The 12,151-nt window shown below is 39.6% G+C and overlaps 1 long non-coding RNA gene across 4 annotated transcripts; it reads left to right on the plus strand.

The window, feature by feature from the left end:
• The first annotated feature begins 2,386 nt into the window (after positions 1 to 2,386).
• On the plus strand, positions 2,387 to 11,446 carry LOC140852884 (uncharacterized). 4 transcript variants are annotated; one of them, XR_012135863.1, is made up of 5 exons: positions 2,387 to 2,785; positions 7,271 to 8,966; positions 9,041 to 10,180; positions 10,261 to 10,724; positions 10,812 to 11,446. It is a non-coding gene; the product is annotated as an uncharacterized lncRNA (long non-coding RNA). The 4 variants fall into 4 exon arrangements; XR_012135860.1 differs by having other exon boundaries at positions 7,271 to 10,180; XR_012135861.1 differs by having other exon boundaries at positions 7,271 to 9,290.
• The last annotated feature ends 705 nt before the right edge of the window (positions 11,447 to 12,151 follow it).

A 12,151-nucleotide genomic window follows, 5' to 3' on the forward strand; every position in this document is an offset into this window, starting at 1 on the left:
TTTTATAAATGTATTATAATTTTATATTTTTTAAAATTATTTATTTTTTCAAGAAAGTCCAATTTAGTTATGAAATTAAGATTTCTAGAAGATGTTAGCACCATTAATTATCTAAAATACTTAAAATAAATGTATAAATAGGTGACTTATCATACCTCCTCAATCAGATCGAAGAATTTTAACATACTTTTTAGATTGTTTCTCGACCATACTTTGATACTCTTTAAATCTATCAAAGGCTTTAGATTTATGTTTCATAAAATCCACATATTCGAATCTTGATAAATTATCAGTGAATGTGATAAAATAAGAGTATCCTTCTCTGACCTAAGTTATCATAGGACACATGAAAGAATAGTGCCCTACAAGCCAATCGCATGGGGATGTGAAGGAATATTTCTGTGTTATCTTCCTACTCATTTGTATGACATTAGTTATTTTATTCATGAGATATTGTATTTTATTATTTGCTGCATCATATTTTTATGATTATGATAAATTCCATAGATTAGAATAATGATTTTAAGATCATGATGAGATTATGCCATGCCAATGAGATCTAAAATCTTGATAGCTCCAATCTAAAATATTTTCAGTCGTTGGATCATCGAGTCAGGGATCGATGATATCGATAAGACTGATACATCCTATATATGCTCGATAGAGAGAGTGATTGATTTTACAATCACCTGTGTGGTGATACTAATACAAGAATTTAGGTGCTCATTAGAGAATGAGTTCACTGAACTGATCCACAGAAAGAATATCTGATAGAGTCTTATAGCATATCGACAGATGATTCTCTAATGGGAGTAGTGCAAGTAATCCTTGGATCTGAGATCACCACGGTACCTTGTGTATATGGACCCTTACTTTGGTTTATTCCCTAGCATACCACTTTGAGATGTGTATGAGATATTTTGGGTATGGTGAAGTATGCATGAAGGTTGTGAGTAGTCAATAAAGAATCGGTCACTCCTTGTAGGAGGAGAGAACATCCTATGTGATCTTATAGGATGATGACTTTGAGAGTCTCTAGCCAGAGTAGGGATGAACAGTAGAAAAAATTTTTACTGATTCATCTATTGAGTCATCATCATCAGATCAAGATACATATGGATAGATATTTAGATTTGACGTATTTTTATATCCATGATCTTTTCAGGATGTTGTGTGATCGAAGGATTGAATTGCACGGTAACTCACCATGGAAGGATAATTTTAGTATTTTTATCAAATTTTAAATCTTACGGATAGTCATGACATATTACTAGACATCAATCTTGACTTGTGGACTCATCAAAATTAAAAGAGTTTAATTCAAGAATCAATTAGAAAGAGTCCTAGTTGATTGGGACTCTTGAGTTGACCTAATCTAATCAAATTAGGATTATGTTATGAGTCTGGGTCCACTGCTGGCTAGATTTAGAACCTAATGAGTCACATACAATAAGAATTTGATCTTGGTCTAATCTATTTGGATTTATTGTAAATCCAATGGGTTAATTGAATTGCTAGCACATAAATTAGCCCAAGTTCTCAATTGGGTTCAGTGAAAAAGTGTTTGTGCTAACCCTTAACTTGTTGCCTTGACATAATATGATTAGGTTTGAATCATCTAATTGTTAGGTGGCTGATTTAGTTTTTATGGAAAAGTTCTATATGGAATCAACCTCCTCCATGCCAAAACCACACACCAAATAAATGTGTCACCCAACTTATTTTAGGCGTTGAAGGAGAGGAGTCCTTCTTTCATACTTCTCTTAAAATTCTTACCAAGTTTCACAAGTTCCATTATTTTGTGCACCATTAGATGGCACCTTGGGATATGTGGGCGTGGAAGAGGAGAAGGAGTCCTTCTAGTAGAAGAAACTTCATGCCAAAATTAATATAGATGCCATATTTTTTTTGAGCGATGAAATGGAAGAGTCCATTTCATATTGGACTCTTAATTCATTCCTTTATTTCATGCATTCCTTTAACTCCATGCGCCATCTGATGGCCTTTGGAGATATGTTGGCAAAAAAAATGAAGGAGTCCTTCTGCATGAAGGCTCTTCCACATCCAATAACTTTTATATAAAGAATTTAAAATCTTTATGGCAAGTTATGGGACGTCGCATGGGATGGTGTTGCGCCAAACATTGTTTCTTCTCTCAAAACTCTTAATTCTTACATGCCATAATTTATAGGATCAGAGAAGAAAGAGTCCTTCTGCTCCTTAACTTCCTCACATGCTATTTTGGTTGTGGTGATTTATTTCACCGCATGGAGAAGTTGGGATGCCAAAAATTGGCGTCACTTGGAATTGGATAGCGCCTCTTTGTTACCTATTTAAAGGGGGCACTACACCTTGGTTCCACATCCCATTTTGGCTGAGGATAGATGTGAGAATGAGAGAAAAAAGAGAAGAAAAGTCTGAAAAAAAGACAAGGAAAAGGGAGAAAGAAAAATAGAAAGGAAGAGATGAGAGAAAATGGAAAGCATGTGATGCTTGTCCTAAAATCAGGTAGTTCATGTGTTGAACATTAAATCTAATTTTTGTGTGGTGAGATCCTTTGAGAAATGGTTCCTAGAGTGATCTTAGTAGAGATCTCAAAGGCATACAAGTGATGGTGTAATCTGTTCTTGCGAAGAACGATCGGCAGCAAACTTGCGAAGAAGGCTGCAGCACTACATCTAATTGGGAAGGGCCCTGATCAATCCCGTGTGGATCACTGTTGGAGGGCTTCTATTTTGAAATCTCATGGAGATATCAGGATTACCAATTTGTGATCTTCATGTTGGTATATGGCTTCCAATCTTCTCTTGTTATACATGCTTATATAATTTGATTGCAATCATCAAGATATTTCTAGGGCTTTTGTGTTCTGGGAGTCTAGTTTAAATATTAAACTTATTTTCAATTATTGAATGTATGTAAAAATTTTTGAAATTAATATTATATTGCATCATAAAAATCTAACAATGGTATCAGATCCATCCTTGATTGATTCAATCAAATTTTATGTTATTTTTGTGATATGGATTAGATCCAATTCAAACTATGTCAAAATTAGATTTTTTGATTGATGTTTAAATGATGTTCTTGATATATTTTTGTAAATGATAAATATTATCAATCTATGATCAAACCTTGGATATATAATTTTTATGATTTTTAAACTTGTGTGATAAGTTTAAGATTAGATCCATGATCTAATTTTTGATAAAATTGTAATCCAGTGCATGTGATGCACGAAGCCTTGGAATGATACATATGGATATACATTGCTAAGACTTAGGGTTCTTGCATTTGATACGTCTACCTAAGATCCAAGGGTCGACTACTATGTTATTGGGCACTCACCATTGTGGGTCTTCCATCTTGGTTGTTGTCCTAGGTATGTGTGGAGCCGAAAAAATTTGATCATAGAAAGGATGCATCGGACTTTGATTAGGATTTTTGCCAATAAATTTATTTAACTATAATTCATTATTCTAATGTTATTAGAATTAATAATTATAGAATAAATCAAATTTATAGTTTTAATTTTGATTAGAAATTATGTTTTATTTAGGTTGATCAAATTGTCATTTACCTAATTCGATTAGGGTTTGAGTCATGATTGATCAAATCTATGCTAACCTAATTGGATTAATGTTAATCTAGAATTGGTCAACTCCATTCAAAAGGATGATAAATGATTAACTTAAAATTATGATTTGGGTCAAGTGTTGAATCCAAATCAAAAATCTTAGATAGGCCTTATGCCCATATTTTTGAACATCTTAATTGACATATGTATGAATGATATCGCAATTAAAATAACATTAGTAGTTTGTTATAACATTTTATAATTATTATAAAATACATGATGTGTGGTTATGGACTATGGTACATTCATGTGATGGATGTATGTATGAATGATTCTCTATTAACTGATTATATAAATGCATCTGCAAGAGTTGCAATAGGAACTAGGTGCTCTTGATGTATTGTATTATCAGCTGTACTTTTCTTTTGTTTGTTCCCAACTGTTGATTGGGACTTTTTGATGTAAAATTATAGAAAAAAATTATTTGAGAATAGATAAAACTTATTTCTTGCTATTTTCAAATATAGATCAAGTATTCATGATAGACATTATAGAGATGAAAACTGTACTATCAGGTGTTTAAGAGTGGAGGTGCATTTAGATTGACCATGAGATGGTTCAATCTATGATGCACCTAAGGTATAAACCATATATCATCCTGTAACTCGGATGATCTTTCAAAAGTCCATAACCATTAGTTTTTCTTTTTATGCTCTTATATGCTGGTAGTAAGATTTAAAGTTTAGATTGCATATGATGAATGAATATATGTTTAAGATGTGCATGAGACCTAAGATCCTCATTTAAATTATATTAAGTCAAAATGGCAAAGTGTTAAGAACACTACCCATGCCTTCCTTCATGCCAAGCCTATGTCAAGAACTATAGTAAGCTTCTTATGCTATCCACAAGACTTGCTGTGGGAACTGATTTGATACTGTCTAGGTGCATAATGAAGCTAATGGTACTTAGTTTATACTTAATCAATAGAGTATGTCAAAAACTGTAGTAAATTTGTTGTGCTATCCACAAGGCTTGCTATAGAGATTAATATGATATTGACTAAGTGATGCTTATGGCATATTCTCGTAGTGCTGCCTTATTGTGCTATCTACAAAGATAGTATTATTCAAATATGATCATATAAGATTGAAGAGTATAACTTAACTAAAATACTATAGTTTGTTATACTATCCATAAGGCTATAAGTATTTTAGAGGCAAAAATTATGTTGAGAATTGCATGAGATGCAATTGGTAAAGAGTTACCTATTCTTGAACTCATAGGAGTTTGTTGTGCTATCCATAAGATTTTTTATGAGAAATTGAGATCTCAATCCCACTAAAAAATTAGATGATATGTTTCTTCGATTTCATACTTGAGGGCTATAAAATATGTTAAAATAGTGGGAGACACAATTAGATAAAAAATTCTTGTCTAAATTATGCATGTCATCATGAGTAGTCCTTTTATGTTCTTATATACACATTTGTATCTTCACTATCACCACTACGATGTTTTTAAAATTGACCAAACTTCATGAAATAATGAAGAAATAGAAGGTGAAGATGTCTTCACTATGAATATCTATTATTATTATAGCAATGATGAGTATTAGAAATAAATTACAAGAGTTATCTTGCAAGTGTGAAGCAATAGTAGGATGCAAAAGTTGCATCTGCTAATGGTTGGTATATGATACAAACTAATAAATCATTGAGTATTTCAGCTTTAAAATTTTGGATATGAGATACCACATATAGGTTCTACTTATGCAAAGAGTTGTTGGACCTATAAAGCTGAAGTCAGGTGTTTACATGCTTTTTGACACAGATGGATAGTCTATTCATGCTAAGGCTGTAGGAAACTATGTAACCTTCTAGCAAGGTTAAAAAACTAGTAAACCATTGTTATATACCTGAATTTATTAGAAACATTGTTTTAAAGCTTTTGCTATCGTAGCATGATTTTGAAATTAATGTAAAAAGTAAAAGTTACTCTCTTTTTGATAAATTTTATGGCTATGGTCTTATGTTTCTGTCACTTAATGACGTTGTTCTTTATGTTGATGAGAATAAAAAATATGTGATGGTCACATATCTCTTGCATTGCTAACTTGGCTATTTATGTGAGTCAAGGATAAACAAGTAATACAAAGAAGAGTTTGTTGTCTATATGATTTTGGATCATATAGAACTTGTAAATCTTGTCTCATGGATAAAATGACCAAGATCCCATTTACTGGACATAGAAAAAGGTGCAAGCAAATTATTAGGACTTGTACATAAGAATGTTCAAAAGCTAATAATATCTCGATCCACAGATGGACACTTCATATGAGATATAGTGTGTTCTCTAATTTGCTTTACAAATCTCATTCTGGAGATATACCCTAGAAATTGCTGTATGTGTTTTGAATTAGATACTAACAAAATCTATTACTAACACTCTATATGAGATATGGAAAAGGGTAAGAGGCAGGTTGCCCAGCTTATGTGAAAATAATTGATGTACATAAGTTTTATGTTAAAATAGGTTTATATATGTTTATTGGTTATCCTAAAGAGTAGTATATGATACTATTGCTACCACCCTATTGAACAAAAGGTGTTTTGTCAGTAGGTATGCCATCTTTTAGGAAAAAATTTTTTTTTAAGGGGACAATTGAAGGATAATTGAACTTGAGAAGTTCAAGACCCATAAACTATCCTATCATAACCTATGGAGTGTCTACAAATTGATCCTCAACCAGATATGCTCCTTGATGAGGCACAACCATGAAACACATCTCCTCACCAGAGGCCAATCTGAGTGTGTAATGTACCACTGAAATATGAATTTATCATTGAGAATGACGATACACAATACATCATTGAGAATGATTTTTTCTTGACCTATTTAAAAATCATCATGTGTAGAGACTCTGACAAATGGCTTGAAATCATGGAGTCCGAAATGAACTTTCTGTACGTCAACCAAGTATGGACTATAGTTGAAGCACCTATGGGTATGACCCAACAGGTTGCTATCAGGGATGTCAATCCGAATTTTTGCTATTGTCTCACATCATCTAGAGATTTTGTCTTTAATGGAAGAACAAATTCATTTATGGATTAAAGTAGGTATTAAGGAATAGGTACTTCTATTTTTGATGAGATAGTCAAAATGTTTAACTTTATCAAATATAGATGAACCATGTGTGTGTGCAAGAAGACAAGTGGGAGACCCACTAACTTCTTATATATGTGGAAGACATACTGCATATTGGGAAGGTAGTCCCGATAATGCACTCGGTCAATGACATGCTTATCACAAAAGTTTTCAGGATAAAGACTTGGGTGTAGCATCCAATATATTTGGCGTCTATAGTGATAGATGTAAGTGGATGTTAGGCTTGTCTCAGTCTAGGTACATGATTTTTGTATTGAAAGGGTTCAACATAAATGGGTGTAAAGGAGTTTACTTACCCATGTACCAAGCCTGATGTGATTTATGCCTTATGCATAATCATTGATTTCGAGTAGATCCATGATAGAATTTTTGAAAATTGTGATAAGCATTCTCAAAGTACTTGAAAAGTACTAAAGGGTAGTATATTGGAAGAGTTCCAAACAACAAACTGTGTTTGTCTCAGTTATTTGCTATCAGTGAAGATTGCTAAGGAAAGTCGTCTGATGAAAGCTGTTGGTGCAGAATTTTGCCGATGTCGGAGAAGCTGGAGTTGAGAAGACCGCGTCTGCCGTCGGGCCCTGTAAGGAAAGTCTAAACCGGAGTTGGAGGTGCTTCGGCAAGATCCTCCGACGCTCAAGTCAGTACTCTGCTTCAACAGAAATAGAGTGCTCGAGTGAAAATTTTAGCAGAGTTTCGAGATAGAATTTTTTTTGCTTAGAGAAGAACATATCTGGAGTCCCTTTTTATAGATGGAGGGCGTAACTGATTGACAACGACGTCTGTAACCGCCTGGTAGTGGGCCGTTCAGGGCCATGTGGAGTTTGTTACGGAGAGTAGGGTGGTATCCGTTGTCACGACTTGCCAGAGAGTGGTGGAGCCATGCGGAATCCATTACTGAGAGTGTAGGGTAGTGGCCATTGTCATGACTTGCCAGAGAGTTCGGATCTATCGGCTGAAGCTCGGCTGGGATGTCTGATGGAGTGAAATGGCTCTCTGTCTCATCGATCCTAAGAGAAGTTTGGATGTTTTCGAGGTTGCTGATGGGTCTACTGTTGTTGAGTGCCTAGAGCGCTGATGCTGCAAGCGGGAGTCATCTGTTGTAGAAGCTTGGATGGGGACTTTCTGTTGGGAAAGTTCGATTTCATGAAGAATCTGGTAGAGGGTCGGCCGGTGGTGGACTTCGGATGGTGTTGGGGAGGTTCGTCTGCTGGAGGAGTCTGGAGGATCCTGTGGAAGTCTGGATGGCATTGTTGAAGTCCGATTGATGCTATTGAAGGTTAATGGCTGGGGAGGTTCGACAGACACCAGAGGCGGTCGGCCATTATGGAAATCCAACTGCTGGAGCCCGTTTGTTGTAGAAGTTCATCCGGGATCCATCCGCTATGAAAGTCCAGACGGAGTCTGATTCTTACAGAAGGCCGAAAGGAGACTGCTTATTATAGAAGCTCGGTCGAAGGTCGGTTGTTATGAAAGCTCAGAGTAGTGACCTGGCTGGTGGAGCCTATCCCATTGTAGAAGCTCATCTGAGATCCGGCTACGAAGAAGCTCGACTGAAATCTACCTGTAATAGAAGTTCGGAAGAAATTTATTTACAGTAGATGCTCGAATGGAATTTGTTTACAGTAGATATCCGGAGTAAACCGCCTGCAGTAGGAGTTCGGAGTAGACTGCTTGCAGTAGAAGTTCGGCTCTCGTAGGAGTTCGGATGGAATCTGAAAGGCGATCGACCGTCGTAGAAACTTGGATGGAGTCTGGTTACTATAGAAATTTCATTGTCGGAGAAACTCAGATATTGACGAAGTCTGAAAGAAGTTCGAAGTAGAGTCATCCGTGGCCAGAAGAAGTCTAGAAGGGATTCGGAGAATAGTTGATCACTGTAGAAAATCGACTGATAGTGAAGCCCAGAGAGCATTTGGAGCGGCCCAGTAGATGAATGGAGAAGCTCAATATTGAGAAGTCCAGATGATCAAGGGAGTTTAGAAAGATGTCACACAAGGTCGGAAGCCGGAAAAGCCCTGGAAGGGTCAGCCTTTTGCAAACTTCGACTGGGGGTATTTTATACCCAACACCAGTCCCCCTACTTTCGAGTTCGGGCTTCGAATGAAGGAAGTACAAAGAAATTCTCACAGTCGAAGTTGCCTCCCTTGATTTTTGCACTCGATGGTTTTCAGATATTTTGGCATTTGACGCACTGGTGCTAGAGTCTTTTCAAATCAAGGTGATCCAAAAAGATTTTTTTGAAATTCCTGCTGGAGTATGGCTCTAGGTATGGTGCAATAATGATTTTGTCAGGTGTCAGCCATTTTCAGCAGCCTGCCATGGTGAGTGGGACACGCAACGAGTGTAGGTCGACCAGAGGAGATCCGCAATCATTACTGTGCCGGGCCCTGTTGCCTATTTAAACCTGCTCTCCCTTCCAGGAATTTCACTTTGCCTCCTATTGGTGCCCTTCTTCTTCCCCGAGAGCTCCATCCTGTTCAGCCTTAGGTGCTCTTCGAGTCGATCCCCATTTCCACATCTCTGCACTTCTCGGACCACCTAGGTTAGTTTCAGAACTCTCCTCTTCACTTTTTCTCTTGCTGTTCTTCTTTCATTTTTCTTTTGGTACATTTCGCATGTTCAGTTTTCCACAAGCACCCCTTCTCTTATTTTTCCCAATTTTTTCAAGATTTTTAAGGTTTTTGCTCGATTCATAATATCCTCCAGCACTTCTTTCTCTAGCAGTTCTAGGAGTTCGTCCGTCCCAGCTCCCCAAAATCTCAGTTCTGTAGATGAACCTCGTCCGATCTTTGTACCAGACACCATCCCCAGCTCTCTGACTCCGGAGAAACTCTCACTGATTAGGGTTCAGTACGGGGTTCCTTCGGAGTACGAGCTGGAGCTTCCCGGGCCGACTGATCGGGCCAGCGCTCTCTCCCCGACTGCTTTTGTTTATACCAAGAAGCTTTCTGCATTGGGCTTCGACTTCCGCTTCCGCCTTTTGTCATCATCCTCTTTCGATTTTTAAATATCTTTTTAGTTTCTGTAGCACCGAACTCCTTTAGATTTCTGATAGGGTTTCTTTCTCTCTGTTGCCTAGCCGAAGTCCAGCCAATCCTTTTCCTGTTTAGGAATTTCTATACTTTCAAGCATTACCCTTCGACAAAAGACTGGTGGTACTTCTCCCCCTAGTTCGGTAGAAAGGGGTTGTTGAAAGGTGCCCCCTCTTCTATCCATAACTGGAAGGAGAGGTTCTTCTACGTCCGATGCTCGACCTTGGAGCTGGGATTACCCCCCTGGGGCTCTCTGTGGGATTCCGTCCATCGGGCTTCTAGCCTGGAAAGGGACGACCTCGAAGCCTCCAATAAGCTCGAGGCCTATCCAGCCCCCCTCCTCTCTGAACTTCTGAAGGAACAACTCTTGTTCAACGTCGGCCTGAGCCCTCTTAACCCCGTCGGTACTATCATTATGTATATATATACATATATCTCTTTTTTTTTTTTTTGAGCCATGTCGATCTCCTTTTATTGCAGACATGGACACAGGTGTGGCTCGGAGGTTGGCCCAGGGTCTTAAAACCCACAAGAGAAAAGGCGTCGTGACTTTGGGGTCGACAAAGAGAGCCAGGACAGAAGAGACGAGCTCGATCGTGCCTGCTCAGGTGGCCATTGCCGTCGACGCCCCCTCCGACGTCGAGCCCGAAGTCCCCCGAGCCCCTTCACGGAGCCCCTCGGTCGAGGCTCCCGCTCCAGAGGCCCATCTAGAGGGGGCACCGGGGGCTGAAAGGAGGAGGGAGGAAGAAGATCCTGGCCCGCAAGAGTCGCAGCCGTAAGGCTGCCATCTAGGGGGCCGACGGCTCCGAGGAAGATCCGAAGGAAAATCCCTTCAACAATAGGGATTTAATAAAGAGGCTGATCGAAGGGTGCATTCTGCCTGAGGTCATCCACAGGATCGTCCTTGCTGATCCTAAGCTGTGGGTCTGGGATCTTTTCTCGAGGTAGGTCAATTCACTTTTTTCTTCTTCTTGCTTCTTTACTTAGTTTACCCCTTAGCCTTTATATTGACTCCCCGACCTCTCTTGCAGATTGGACACCAGCTCGTCACCAACGTCGAGGCGATGAAGATCACTAAGAGGGAGGCAGTCCGGGCAGAGGAAGGTCGCTTGGCTGAGGCTGCCCGCCTCGAGGAGAAGATCGTCGAGGTCACAAGTCTTCAGGAGGCACTGCAGAAGGAGGGACAAACCTCGTCTAATCTGAGGGCCGCCTTGGAGGAGGAAAGAAAGAAGGCAGAGGCCGAGGTCTCCGAACTGAAGGCGCAGGTCTCCGAGCTGAAGGCGCAGATCCCGTCCCTTATCTCGGAGGTAGGAGTCCGAGCAGTGGAGGAGTTCAAGACCTCCTCCGAGATGGAAGACTACAGGTCCAGTTCGGCCAGGATGCCTTCATCAAGGGTTTTGAACTCTGCCAAGAGAAGGTGGCCAAAAAATTTTTCGAACTGGATCTCAGCTTCTTGGATGAGGCGTCCGATGATGAAGCCGGACCTTCCGAAGCTGCTGTCGATCCTCCTCCAGTCGGGACCTCTTCAACCGCTGCGGCTGTCGCTACCGACCTTCTGGGGGCACCGAGCTCCTCCACTTCTGCCCCAGAGGTCCGAAACCTCTAATTTTATATTTTTTCTTTGTGGCAATTTTTTTTCATTCTCTTGTACTTAAAAATTATTTAATCAATGAAATCGGATTCTTCTTTACAGAGAGCCCCCTTTTCTTCTTTTGCATTCTTTTCCTTCTCTTTTGTCTTCTTACACTAATTTGAGTCGTGGCACTCTTGTCTCCCAACAACAGTGCCCTACCGAAGCTCTTCCCCTACCACAGGGGATTCCTCTGAAGTCGATGATTCGGGACCTCAGAAGGAAAGTTCGTCGGTTAACGAAGAAATTCAAGAAGCTGGATGATGAACTTCACTGACTGAGGGAGAGCCATTCAGAGGTCACTGTGGAGGCTACTCGCTTTCGGAACCTCCACAAGAAGGGTTTCATGGAATACACCCGAAGGAAGGCCGACTTCGTGGTGGAGCTTGAGGAACTTTGAAAACATGCCAGCGATCGATCTTGGACTCAGGCTTCCAAGATCAACTCTCTTGAAGTTGAGCTGGTAGCTGCACGAGAAAAGATCGGCCAGTTGGAAGGGACCTCGTCCTGGCTCGCAACTTAGGCCGAATGCAATAGAGACTGGTCGATCAAAATCTCCGACCTTCAAAAGCTGCTGCAGGATGCTGAGGCAAACTACAATGCCTATCGAGTCGGCTAGTGCGGGCAAGTAGAGGACTACCGAAGGAAGCTCAAAATGGTGACCGACGAAGTTACCCACCTTCAGAGGCAGTTGTCTGAGAGCGTCCAGCCTGTCTCTGCACAAGGCTCCGACGAGCTTCG

This window comes from Elaeis guineensis, chromosome 12, assembly GCF_000442705.2.
Source record: "Elaeis guineensis isolate ETL-2024a chromosome 12, EG11, whole genome shotgun sequence".
NCBI classification, from domain to species: Eukaryota; Viridiplantae; Streptophyta; class Magnoliopsida; order Arecales; family Arecaceae; genus Elaeis; species Elaeis guineensis.